This window comes from Saccostrea echinata, unplaced genomic scaffold, assembly GCF_033153115.1.
Source record: "Saccostrea echinata isolate AGI-Se365-2 ecotype Australia unplaced genomic scaffold, CSIRO_AGI_Sech_v1 ptg000064l, whole genome shotgun sequence".
Taxonomy (NCBI): Eukaryota; Metazoa; Mollusca; class Bivalvia; order Ostreida; family Ostreidae; genus Saccostrea; species Saccostrea echinata.
In genome coordinates, this window is record NW_026889813.1 from 4,824,664 (window position 1) to 4,837,014 (window position 12,351).

A 12,351-nucleotide genomic window follows, 5' to 3' on the forward strand; every position below is an offset into this window, starting at 1 on the left:
CAATTTCAACCAAAATTACCAAAAGCATCCTTTGGTGAAGGGAAAGTTTGTTCACAGGAAGTGCCATGCCCTCTTTCAAGGGGAGATAATTAAGAATTCGTGAAAATTTGGTGGCATCTTTTTATAAATTTTCTTCTCAAGAACTACTGGGCAAGAGAAAATGAAACTTTTGTGAAAAGTTTAATTACATACTGTATATTTAAGTTTGTTCATATCATAACCCCCGGGGGTAGGGCGGGGCCACAAGTTTCAGAGGGGGTCGAAGTTTTACATAGGAATATATAGGAAATGCCTTTAAAATCTTCTTGAGAACAGCAAAGCTATGATTAGTCATTTTTATAATACAAGTATCCTCAGGTAGTGTAGATTCAAATTTGTTCCAATCATGATCCCTGGGGTAGGGCAAGGCCACAAGAGGGGGTCAAAGTTTACCATAGGAGTATATAGGAAATGTCTTTAAAAATCGTCTTCTGAGGAACAGCTAAGCCATTATAAGTCATATTAATACAGAAGTATCCTCAGATAGTGTAGATTTAAGTTTATTCAAATCACGACCCCCTGGAGTAGGGCGGGGGCAAAACAGTGGGTCAAAGTTTTACATACATAGGTATATCTATGTGTAATGGTTAAGGGCCATTTCAGTAAAATACATTGAAGACTTCATATAACGCAATGACCTGACAACCCTTGGAATGGACTAGCCAAACCAAAGGGTATATAAGCCAAAGCTTTGGGAAAGCCAGGCATTCAGAAGCTAGCTGAAGAAGTTGGATGTTGAATCATCAATAAAGAAGATAAGGTATTCCATCCCTAATAGCAACAGATTCAATGAAATTGAATACATGACAGATGTGTAGGTGTTGAATACTCAGTATATTTAGACATAATTCCCATTTATTACTATTACCATGTAAGGGTGGGATTTGTCTTAATTTATGACCTTTAATTTTGGTAAGAGTTATCTCACTCTGTTTTTAATCAATAAAAAAAATCAGTTTTAAAAAACCTATCTAGTAAAAAAAATGTTTTCAATTGTCCTTCTATTTCAAATATTTTAGTGCATTTTTCCATCACAGTATTTATTGATATTCTTCTTGTTTGAATTTTTATTTTTTAAAAAAAATGCTTGTCTCCATAGACTCCAATGCAATCTTAGTTAATTAATTACTGCTTAGTTTATTATATTTATCAAACTTTCTCTTGGTAAATCTTTTTCTACTGTAAAATACTTAAAATTAATATCAGAGTATTATGTATGTGATGGACAATTAAGGATGGAGGAAACCTTACGGGTTAGAGCAAAATAAAAGTTATAAACACTAGTGGCAAGTATACTTACGGAATTGATGTTAAATTCTGAAATTCTGGGTGTAGTAAATCTAAAAAAAGAATGAGAGACCCGGTTCTTATCTATCTATGGAAACCTAGAGGAGAAACACGATGCAAGTAATACCTTACCCAGTCCCCGTCTCTAGATAGAGACAATTTAAGTACTGTGTGATATATAACCTCAGACAGAGCTGTCTTAATAATCATTCCAGTCATTAACTCAGAGTAAAAGAAAAAAAAACTATATCTATATTCCTTGTAAGATCCTGATCATACACGTTACATAGGAAATATCTTTAAAATCTTCTTCTCAAGAACAGCTAAGCCCCAGGGATTATATTTAGGAACCATCTTGAAAAAAGATTCTGCTCTAGAATAGCAAAGCCATGATGCCATGATTAGTCATATCATTATAGAAGCAGTCCCCTCTTCAATACTGAAGTGATTTCTGCTTCTTCCTAGCCAATGTAATCAGGTGAGCGATGCGCCACATGGACCTCTTGTTTTTATTTACTCTTTTTACTACAGAAAGGCTACGATTGGACAAGGCAAACAACAGATCTTTACAGTATCATAAAAACAATAAGTGGAATTATATTTGTATGGGCGATTTGGCATCGGCATTTGCAAGTGACCGTGTCATTTGTCAAGTAATGAACCTACCCACGTAAGTTTTTGATCCATATAACAAAGGAAAGTTGATATCAAATGTTTTCACATATGCTATTTATTGAAAGAAATTGCTCTAAAAGTTTTAAGAACCTTCCAATTCAGCGCAGTCATCAATATTTATCGAACTTACAAAGGAATATTAAGAGAATGTGTAAATAACAGTCTATGCTGCAAATCCATACAGCCATGTATGATGGGAAAATGTTTTCCAGACTGCCTTAAGTTGAAAAAAAAGCAATGTGGATTTAAATATCTGGAATAAAAAGTAATCTGTTATAAAAGCCCAGTAAGCACCACTAGAGGTGTAGCCTTCTTTTAGTTGCGTATTAAATTCATCTTATCATAATACAGTAAGTATGGAAATAATTTAGGTTCATTCCAATGTACACTCAATTAAATTTATGATTAAATATTAATAAAAGGAATCTAATTTTCAAATGAAATGAAAACTATTTCAGCATATCTTTCGAGCCAAAATTTGATAAAAATATCTTTTTACCGTGATAATTTCCTACAGTAAAAGTAGAAATTTTTCCATGAGGGTGACCTCTAGATCTCTACTAAGAGGATCAAAGATGATCCAACAAATGGACTATGAAGAAAATCAGCATAATTGTTTAAGTAGCGATAGAATGCGGAATTTATTTTGGGAAGCCCTAATAATATTCAGGCCTTAATTTAATCTTTTTTTTCAAATTTAAGAATTACGAATTTAAGCTTCATATGCATTTTATTTAATATTGAAGACGCATTACAAGCCTTAAGGTGGCCTATACTGCACAGAAGGGTTACAAATTCAAGATTGATGACCGATGTATGACTGCACTGCCCTATCCCAGAGCGGAATGTCTGAAATTTGAAGATAGCTCTTCCTTCTGTGACACCGGAATCGTGCAACTTCAGTGTTTAACAGGTATACATTTACACTGTTATGAATATGATAAACATATATTATGATTTGGATTGGACACCATTTTACTCCATGGAATACTCCATATACTTAATACAGTGGTGATTCTTGTGAAGGTAATTCTGAGTATAGAAAAGTTCGAATGTAATTCAACATTTTTTGGATGGATAAATGCCGTTTTTTCCTCAAAATATATGAAAAAAATAGAAGTCGAGATTTTAAATAAGGCACATATAAATAACATGCATTTGATATCGTTGTGTTATCCTTTGAATGCATTGCTTATGCGGAGAGTAACATTACAAATTACATCTAGTTAATGGATTTTAACCAATCAAATTTCAGTTTTTAAAGGAAGTAAAATATTATATACTGGATTAAAAGAGTTAAGGATCATCAAATCAAATTTATTTTACATACACGTCATCCTAGAAAACAAAAATTATTACAGTTTTAATTTTAGTATCACATTTTATATTCAATGTTTGAAAATCAAACATTGAATGTGATAAGTTTGTTTGAACACACGCTACAAATTGTAACAGTCATTCTAGAATTCGCCATGTTGGGTGTAGACCTGAAAATAAGAAATTTTCAGAAGAGTCAAATCATGTCAGTAAAATAATTGTCAGTTTTTGTCTGACCCCCCTGCGAAGCAATAAGGGCCTTACAACGCCGACCCATGTTGCCAATCAGCTGTCCAAGGCTAGCCTGAGGGATCTGTAGCCATTCCTCCAACAACTCTGTCTGAAGCTCCTATCGATTTTGGGGAACTGTTGGACGAGCTGAAATGCGTTGCTGAAAAATGTCCCATGCATGTTCAATTGGGTTCAGGTCTGGAGAACGACTTGGCCAGTCCATACGCCTAATCGTTTTACTTTCCATGTACTCGTTTACGATTCGGACTCTATGAGGTCGAGCTTCATCGTGCATATAGATGAAATTCTCCCTCCACAGTACCTGCAATAGGTCTAACAATAGGATGAAGAATATCATCCCGGTATTTTTAACCTGTCAGGGAGCCTTCAATAATGTGCAGATCAGTTTTGTGGTCAACACTTTTGCTTGCCTAAATTATCACCGAACCTCCACCAAATCTGTCCTGCTGCAACAATCGGCAAATCTTTCCTCCTTTGCTATTCATACAAGTCTTCTGACATCATGGAAGTCAACGCAAAATCGCGACTCGTCCGAGAAGAGAACAGAACACCAATGACGTTGTTGCCAATTTCTGTGTGTTCTGTTGCTCACTGTAGTCTATTTCTGCCATGCTCTAATTTTGATAAAGAACGTACGGCTGATGGCAAGCCTAAAGATCTGCTTCATGAAGTCTGTTTCGAACTTTCTGAGTAGAAGTCCGTCTACCCGTTGCTCTCTAAACTTAGTAGTAAGCTTAAGAGCACCAGCACTTTGGAAGCGTTGCCTCTTTGCAACATTGGCTAAAGAACGGTTCTTAAGGACTGTTGTACACCTTGGACGTCCCGATTTTGGCCTTCTTTGGCAGTTTTCTGCCTGTTAATATCGGTTCCATAAACGGCTAATTACGCTTTGGGAAACTTGAAGATTTTCTGCAACGCCACGTACTTTCTTGAGCAATATGCCGAAAAACTCATCAAACACGTGTTACACTGTACACAAGTATAGAATAATATGAATGACGTGTTTTTTAAACTACTGAAGTCGTGTTGTCACATAAATTCATAATTTTGTCCAGTATATTTGTATATTTGTATTCTCGGAGGGTCAAAAATAATTAGTAAAATAATGAGTAAATAAACAAATGAAAACAGTTATAAAAGGCTTCATACACACTATTTTCATTTGTTTTTGTTGCTAATCTGTGCACATAGAATGCCCAGACTGGACATACTTCACCAAAAACGAATGTCATGGCTGTCCTTGTAACGTGACAAACACAGAACGCTGTGACAAGAGATCAGGGAAATGTGTATGTAAACCTGGATATGTAGGGGATCTCTGCAACTGTAAGGGGAATACCTGTAACATCGATGTGGCTTTTTGTCAAGACAATGAAAACGGAACTAGCTGCTTATGTAAACCTGGCTATGAAAACCGAGGGTTCAAATGTCAAGGTACTTTCTTGAGATTCAAGTCTGGATGAAATTTAAACGTTTTGTTTTAATACTCCACTAAACATAAGAAGAAATCAACACAAATTTGTCTAATCAGAATCTGAATAAAAATCCCATATTAGTATTATATATATATATATATATATATATATATATATATATATATATATATATATATATATATATATATATATATATTCGATTTGATTTTTGTAGATTCTTTGAGGCTGACTTTGAGGCTGACTTTGACCAAAAATCTGACATTAAGTTTTAAAAGCGTGGAGTACAGAATTAACAATTCCTGGATTTATGGACTAGGAACACGAAACAGTTCTCCACCGTATTATGATGTTTGTGAAAGACTGGGTTTACCCACGTAAGTCAAATGCTTTTCTGTTCATTTTCATTTCTTTTAAATGTTGTCACTAGGTTGAAGCACTTAATTGCTAGAATGAAAAACAAATGCACCTATACCTTTGCAAATTTCAGATTTAATTTAATTTTTTAATAGCTTGAGATACTATTTTTAAAATTTCTCACACACACACAACCAAATTTGACTTTTTAAAAAATGACAAAATTAAATATGTAAAGAATTTGCAAAAATGAAGAAAAAAATCATTGTAAAATAGGAAATATAATCCAATTACATCGACTAAAATCTACAAAATAAACATAAAAAAAACATTTTTTAAAAGTATGAATTCTACAAACATATAAAAATAAATTCAAGAACAACTTTTGATATGTCACTGTGTGACACTACTCGTGATTAAGAAGACTGGTAAAGTTTAAATAACTGCTTTATTATTTCAATCCAAAATGGTAAGTAAACAAACAATTAAAGGTTTATATCAAAGTCCAAAAGGTACTCTAAGTCTCTCTAAACAACAAGAGTTCTGCAAAGGTCTCGGAGCCAAGGATGGTAAAAGGCTTCCGGAGCCAGGATGTTGAAAGGCTGCTGATACCAAGTGAGCACCAGGTTTTATACTAGAGGGTACAAACGAGTGTCACATATTTGGAAACAGGAATCAGATCACATCTTAATGAATATTTAGCTCATCTTCATTGTTCCTCCCACCATAGCGTTCTTAGGGTAGTTTTAATTAGCATGTTATTGTCATTTCCATATCGGAGAGGATCATGTGTGATCTATGTCCAGCCCACTAGATGCGTAGGAGATATCATATCGTTACCAGATGCTGGTCAGTAGAGTGGTCAGCGCATTCTTGCACATTGTCCGATTAATTAGAAGTACACATTAGTTTCTATTCCTGACCCTCTCAGCGTGTAGTAGATAATTAGTATACGGTAGTAGTGTCCATTACCAATTAGTGTCTTAGGATGAAAGCGCACTTAAGTATCAACAGATCATAAACATAATGTTCATAAGAATATAACATAAATACATTTATGAAAATAAAGTGAATATTATTTCACAATCATAATTAATAAATTTAATATTTAAATTTATACTGTCATTGTGTTACAACTGTCATAATGTCACATTTTTTCGCAAACTGTATTCGAATATTTTACACATGTATCAGTTGTTGGAAATTCTGTATAAATTACAGTTGTCAACATCTGTTGATAATCTCTGATACGAAAACAAGTTCATATGCTTATACATTCATTACATGTTTAAATTATATAGTGGGTTTGAAGTTAGCTAATTTATTAATCTAGGAGTAATCTAGTAAATCTAGCATATTGTACTGTGGAAAAAATTTAAAGGATTTTGTTTATAGATTGACATCTAATATTTACAAAATAATCTTTCAAGTATCGTATTGTGAATTTTCTAGGTGGATTTTCTAGGTGGAGGTAAATGCAAAATCAGTTCATGTTGTACACCTCCTAATAAATTAAAAATTACATGATATGTCACTGAGTATCAGATATAAGTGCACATGTCTTGGTTATGCAAAGAATCAAGTTCAGTTGTTGGACTGTGAGCTGCAAATTGTGGAAGCCTGAACAACATGGTTGAAGTTATGTAAATTTAAGATGTTCCAATCTTTGTCTAACAGGGTATGGATAGGGTCACAAATATTACAATATAATATATAGAAATTTCATTGAAAATCCTTTTCTAAAGAAAACATGTAGATTGTCATAATGTGTCAAAGAAGTCAGGGGCATGAGAAGGTTTTTACCAATTTAGAGTATACGTTTAAAAAAAAAAAGAAAATAGACAACTACAATATTTTTAACGCCACTTTCAACCTTAATTTTGTACAAAACACTTTATTTGAAAATCAATCACTCATCTGTAACAATTTAGATTATTCTGTGCAATGCGTTAAAAGATTCAAGTATTTTTTCTTATCATTACTAGTATGTTAAATGAAAATTATTAAAGGACAAGGTATGGTAACAGCCGACTTTGGCCCCTTATTTGATGTAAAAATCAAAACACAGTTAAAATTGTGATAATTTAAAGTTGATAACTTAAAATGTTGTTTGTTTTAAAATCAACAATAATTGTGATTCAAAGAGTGCAGGGAGGCCACAAGAGGGTGCCAAAGTTGGACATTTTTCCGAATTTCCTCAATTCTGATGGAACTTTGTCAAATGAGATACTTTTCACTTTGGCAAACATAGTGCACAAGCTTGCCTGTCTGAGATTTTTATACACAATAAGCATCTGATACTAGTGCATAAAATATATAAATTTAGTAGATAGGCAAGCTTGTGCTCTGTGTTTTCTGAAACAAAATGTGCTATAAAATTGATGAAAATTTGCATAAAAATGAGAAAATTTGGGACTTGACATATTCTGTGACCTTCCTGTGACCTTTGTGTACCCCATAACTTAGAATCAATACTCATTTTGTAAGAGGAATGACAACAGGTTAGTAATGGTGAACTATTGCATCGTTCCTGGAGACACCAGAAATCAGGGGCAACAGGGGGACTTAGCCTATCTTGTCCTTTGACAATGTTTATTTTATTTTTAGGTTTTACAATAAACTATCTTCATATCCAGTTCCACTTGATACACAGTTCGTAGATTCTATGTGTATGAGAGACGAGTATTCACGCCTGAGTCTGAATTATACCAAGTGTGCCATAGAAGATGATGACATTTACGATTATTTTTCACCTCAGTCACTCGCTGAAACAGCTACATGTTTAAGCGGTAAGAGTGCCTTCGAAGATCCCATTAAAAATCCTTCATTAAAGACAACTTATTTTTGTGATTGTACACGAATTTGCTATTCACACAAAATATACACAAATAAGAGAAAAATTAATGGCATCGTTTAAAAATCTTGTTATCAAGAACCACTGGGCCATGAAGGATGAAACTTATGGGAAACACCCTCAGGTAGTATAGATTTAAATTTGTTCAATCATGACCAAAGGGCAAGGATGACGCTAGATTAGGTGATCAAATTTCTCTTATAGGAACACATAAAACATCTTTAAAAATCTTCTTCTCAAGAACAACAAAGACATGATTGATCATGTTTATATGAAAGCATCTTCAGGACTTGAGATTCAAATTTGTTCAAAGCATGACCCTTAGGGGTAGGATAGGGCCAAAATGGGCGATCAAAGTTTTACATAGGAATAGAACAGCAAAGCCATGATTAGTCATATTTATATAGAAGCATCCTCCGGTGTAGATTAACAATTCTTCAAATTATGACCCCGGAGAAAGGGAGGGGACACAACAGTGGATCAAAGTTATGCATTGGAATATATGGAAAGATCATTAAAAATATTCTACTAAAGAACAAAAAATCCATGCTTATTCATATTAATACAGAAGCATCCATGCTTGGGTAGTGTAGATTCAAGTTTGTTCAAATCATAACCATTGGAGTTGGGGAGGGGCGACAATAGAAGATATAACTTATAGGATAAAAAAGTTAAAACTCTTCTTAGGCCTTGATAAGGCAAAGATGTATGCTCAGTTAGTGTAGGTTGGGACCACTTATGATTTAAACTTTTGAAATCTGAAGGGATTTCTGCTTTTTCCTAGCCAAAGTGCTCGGGTGAATGTTGTGGCTCGTGGGCTTCTTGTTTTCTATGATAATTAATGATAGAACCGGTCTTGTAGAGTATGTTTCCCCTCGAAACCGCCTTCCCCGCAGAAAATTGACTCTAGAGTAGTATCCTCCCGGAAAATAGACTATAGATGCGAATTTCCAAATTGAGAAAAAATATTCTGAGTGGGATTTCTCGGGATAATTCCCGAACAAGATTCAATTTTTCTTGGAGAGGGGAGGGTGAAATCCTACTCTGTTAAATAGCTATGGTGTGCTATTTTTCCTAGAGCCAATTTCCCCCATTTAAATATTTATACAAAGCTTTCATAAGATAGTGGAATTCCTAGGAAGGAAAGAAAGGGATTTTTTTTCTAGTGTGAGATTTCCACCAGATGGGAATCCTACACTGGAGGACAGATTCCAGGAGAGGACGTATATATGGGGGAAATCCTACTCTACAGCACCGGTATATTTTTTCTTAACAAAAACATTATAATACAACTGTATAAATGAATATATTTTTAATCCAAATACGAGGGACATTTGAAAAGTTCTGAGAACTGTTTGATAAAATATTAATCGTTTAATTGTAATTACTGAGTTTGGTATCATTGGACAAATCACAAAAATATACACGTATTGTGACGTCACGTTGTAATTTTTATTACGTAATAACTCTGAAAGTGACGTCAGGAATCTTGAATGTCTAGCATACTGACCATAAAAATGACGTAACAATAGACACAATTTCAGTAAATTAAAATTTCAAGTCAAATTTTGTCCATTACTTGGATGCTCGCTAACGGACACAATTACCAGTTAGAAGAATGGTTACATAGACTACAGTCTATCATATGGAGGTCATATTCAGGAGCTCCTTTAGTTCTGAGGTGGTTTAAGAGTGTGTCAAACATAACATGTTATTAACGAATCTCGCGCAAAATATTAGGTAAAAAGACGATGCTGTGAGAAAAACACAAAATTAACAATCACAGGAGAATAGTGGACGGTGTTACAAAATTTGCTGGCACTAATTCGTCAGGTGTTTTAACCAATTTTGCGGGAACGATTAACCCTCAAGAGAGGTTAAGCTAAGGATGCCCCATATTTTCTCGTAAAAACCAAAATGGCGCAGTGTAGTTCTATCCCCACCGTAACTCGATATGTTCGAAAATTTTAAATCATGAAAAATAGATAAAATTGTACATGGTAATGAAACTCAGATTTATTTTTTTGAGTCGAAAGTCAAAAGCAATAGTGAGTTTTGGATTGCCGAAGTTGAAATAAAATGAAAAAATACGCACAGAAACGTGTCCAGGGGAATACTTTTGAACGTCTTATTCGTAAGCGGAAAAGGTTCTGATACTCAAGATACATTTGTGGAAAACTGCATTATTACACTTCAGTTTTATACAGAATATGTTTTGTTTAATAAAGTGGAGAGCTATATCCCATACGAAAAAATACTATTAGAATTCAATCGGATATTCAGTTGACGGTTCGTTGACGATCAATTGACCGTCAATTGACCATTAGTTGAATTTTAGCGTTGCAAATGAGGGAGCGTTCAACTCATTTGTATAGAGTGGACAATTGTTGAATGCTCCTATATATTCTTTACAATTGACCATTAGTTAAATACTCCTCTATTTTCTTTGCAGTTGACCATTAGTTGAACGCTCCTTTATTTTCTTTGCAGTTGACCATTAGTTAAGTACGCCTCTATTTTCTTTGCAGTTGAACATTAGTTGTACGCTCCTCTATTTTCTTTGCAGTTGACCATTAGTTGAATACTCCTATATTTTCTTTGCAGTTGACCATTGTTGAATACTCTAATCGATAGTGTATGTTACATTTATAAACAAGATGTGTTTGTGAAACACTGATGCCCCCTTATGGCAGCTTATGGCGAAGGTTAAAGTTTCTCAAATGCCAGTCAAAATCCAGGCCAAAAGATAAAAAATGTTGATACCCAAAGAAAGGTCTTGTCTCGAGGAATACACCTGTGAAATTTGAAAGACCTAGCTGCAACTGTTCAATATGGAGGGTAATCGTGTTCAAAAATCCAGACTTGTAAGTTTGTAAATCCAAACAGTGAAACTTGAAAGTTTGTAAATCCAAACTTGTAATCGTATCAGTTTCATAGTCTACATATGTAAGTAGGTAATTCCGACATCCTAGCATGTAGTCCGAACATACAACTGTGTTGACTTTGAGTTTATACTATGAATGTGTGTATTTTTGATGTTGTAAACTTTGTTTTCCGGAATTCATGTTTCCGCGCTCTGAATAAAACACAAAGACAATTGACAAGTCTACAAATGTAAAGTCTACATGATTGTCGAATTTTGATTATGAGAAACTATGGAGGGGCATCAGTGCCACATTTTTCCCTTTTTTTATTCTAACTTCTTTTTCCAACTGAAAAAAATTATGTAGATTTTATTTCTTGTTTTTTATTCTAACTTCCAATTTTATATTAATATTTATGTTCCCCAAACGAAGTTTGGGAACATATTGTTTTTACTCTGTTTCTTATTATTATTATTAAGGTCTTCCGTCTTCACGGAAGACCTTATAGTGATTCTACTGTTTCTTATTATTAAGGTCTTCCGTCTTCACGGAAGACCTTATAGTGATTCTACTGTTTCTTATTATTAAGGTCTTCCGTTTTCACGGAAGACCTTATAGTGATTCTACTGTTTCTTATTATTATTATTGTTATTCTTATTTTTCCTCCCATATTTTGTGCACGCGTTTTCTCAAAAACTATTCAGTGGTTTTCAGTGATTTTTTCAGGGATAATGGACATTATTATGATCTTTGTGCATTTGAGGAGAAAATTCGAAAAATCTCTTTCGGTTCCAAGTAATGGCCAATTTTCTGATTTTGAATTGGATTTTTGTCTTTCTATCTCCTCTAGAACGGCTAAAGATATGAACGTGAGACATGTCAAAGATGATAGAGCATGACTTGTAGATGTTCTGACCAATTTTTTGTGTGTCGTCGATGCTTCCGGTCACCACCGGAAGCGAATTTCACAAATGGATTTTTTCAACTTTTTTGTTTTTCATTATTTTTCTTTGATATTATTATGGTTAATAGAAACACTTCCAAAAATACTTAATATATAGTTTGTTTTAAATTTGATAAATTCAAACTCTAGATATTTGCATTTTAAAATTTGAAGCGGGGTCAAAATGGCGGCCGTCTCCGTATACTCCGACGAGCTGGTCGTAGTTTACGGAGACAGCCGAACGTCTTGTTGAACGAAACAAGCATAAGGACCGATGAAATGTACAGGAATTATTGGATTTGGCTGATTTTGGAAATGGATAATAGGTCT

The 12,351-nt window shown here is 34.0% G+C and overlaps 2 long non-coding RNA genes across 2 annotated transcripts in view; both read left to right on the forward strand.

Annotated features, from left to right (window-relative positions):
• Positions 1 to 2,830: 2,830 nt before the first annotated feature.
• On the forward strand, positions 2,831 to 5,241 carry LOC133175959 (uncharacterized). The gene is made up of 3 exons (XR_009719361.1): positions 2,831 to 2,914; positions 4,762 to 5,004; positions 5,221 to 5,241. It is a non-coding gene; the product is annotated as an uncharacterized LOC133175959 (long non-coding RNA).
• A 2,870-nt stretch (positions 5,242 to 8,111) lies between these two features.
• The window catches only part of LOC133175958 (uncharacterized), a 42,574-nt gene continuing 38,334 nt past the window's right edge, over positions 8,112 to 12,351 (forward strand). The window contains exon 1 of the long non-coding RNA XR_009719360.1: positions 8,112 to 8,149. This is a non-coding gene — a long non-coding RNA (uncharacterized LOC133175958). The remainder of the gene's footprint in view (positions 8,150 to 12,351) is intronic.